This window comes from Balaenoptera physalus (assembly GCF_965194825.1).
Source record: "Balaenoptera physalus genome assembly, chromosome: 13".
In the NCBI taxonomy this organism is placed as follows: domain Eukaryota; kingdom Metazoa; phylum Chordata; class Mammalia; order Artiodactyla; family Balaenopteridae; genus Balaenoptera; species Balaenoptera physalus.
The window spans coordinates 61,161,890-61,163,613 of NC_138892.1; the positions used below are offsets into that span (position 1 = coordinate 61,161,890).

The 1,724-nt window shown below is 47.3% G+C and overlaps 1 protein-coding gene across 12 annotated transcripts in view; it reads right to left on the reverse strand.

The window, feature by feature from the left end:
• The window catches only part of LOC309640746 (homeobox protein Hox-C4), a 64,586-nt gene that overhangs the window by 31,168 nt on the left and 31,694 nt on the right, over window positions 1-1,724 (reverse strand). The window lies entirely within an intron of this gene.

The following is a 1,724-nucleotide window of genomic DNA, read 5'->3' on the forward strand; positions in this document are numbered from 1 at the left end:
ACCCACCCCCTCAATCCTCGACTTCCAGGGCGGGAGAGGAGCGGTTGCCCCACTGGTCCCTTTTGTGCCACTGGGCGAAGGCTGAAATCCCTCTTGCAGAGAAAGCTGAGTTTCAATAATTGTTCAGCTCACCTCACAATAGCACTGTTTGGTTAAGGCTTTGCTGTTCTAGAGTGACTGCTCAGTTGGCCCGACTGACTTATGATTGGATTTTTTTTTATTTAAAACTTAAAAAAAATAAATCCTACTCCAAATGCCTAGTGTTTTGTGTACGAGCTCCTTTGATCTCCACAGAATCCGGAGTAAAAGGATTGCAGAGAGAGTTTCCTAGTCTGCCAGAGAACCCGAACACGGGGAACGGGGTCTGCTTGGGGATACCAAAGCATAGCTGACGCAAGGAGCCCCCAGCTTCTCAAAGATCCAGTGGGGAAATTGTCTGAGCTCATACCTCCCCATACACACATTGCATTGCAAAAAAGAATGCTCTTTCGTCTTTCAAAGTTCAGGCGTGGAGACACTTGGAGAGAAGTGAAATTTGACACACCCAACCTGGAAATGGATCCCATTTGGGGGTGCTGATATTCTGGGGACAGGGCCCAGGCTGGCTAGCTGAATGGAATTGGGGGTCAGCAGGGAGGGGGGAAGGAGGAAAAGGCCAGATGGGGGCATGTCAAGTGCCTGAGAACTGCCCCAAACACCTCAGAGGCCTGGGCTTTTGAGCTGAGAGGTTGAGAGGCTGCCCAAGCTGCTTTTGCTTTATTTGCAATTAAACACAGAAGAAAGGTACCTGGAGGGACACTGCTAACTCACATCATATTTTCTCTTTTCCCTCTCTCTGTCCCTCTCTCTGTCCAGATTTCTGCCTGACCTTTCCTTATCACCACTCCACTCAATGCTGCTACCATTAGCAGACACAAACTCCCACACCGGCATTTGTTTGGCTTCTCAATTCACTTCTCTGGCTGAAGGTTAAAAAGTAAAATAGGTCCTCAGCATCTCTGTCCCATTACACTCAGCCCTGAGCCCCTTTTGGCTCCCTCTGGAAGAAATCATTTTTGGCTTTGGGGGCCTGGCCCCCAAGCCTCCCACCTCTATCCCAAGCAGCTGAATATCAGCTGAGGTGGGGGCGTACAGAGAGACTTCGGACATTGTATCTCATCCCCACTGGGAATGGGGAGGGAGCTCAGACCCTGAGTGACATTTCAGGGAGGGAAAGCAAGTAGCCATGCTTGGCCCAGGAGGGAAAATGAAAATCCAGAATATTCAGAATATTTTTGGCCCCCAGAATAAGGACAAAGGATCCCCAACTTCCTGGCTTCTCTTATACCCCTCCGCACCGAGCACTGCTTGGACCCCTTTTGGAGGTTTATGAAAATTGTAAAATTCAAGAACAAGGCATTTATGACGTCACAGCGAGTTGTCATGAGGAAATTGTAAATGTCATAAAAGTTATGTACGACTAGGTTCTGTGTGTGGTTCCCTGCCTCCCCTCACTTTCTCCCTCGCTTTCCCCTTCTTCCCCTGGTCTAAGTTTTCCCACTTGAAAATAAAATATTATGTTCTAGAACAATAAGCCAACAATGAAACATCATCCTCATTTCCCTATAAATAATTTTATCCTTTATTGTTTGCAGACCTGAAAGAACCATTTAATCTGCGCTGGCGAAAAGAGGGAGAGAGATGGGCAGGGGGGAAATTAATTTCAGAAACTAGAATATTACTTA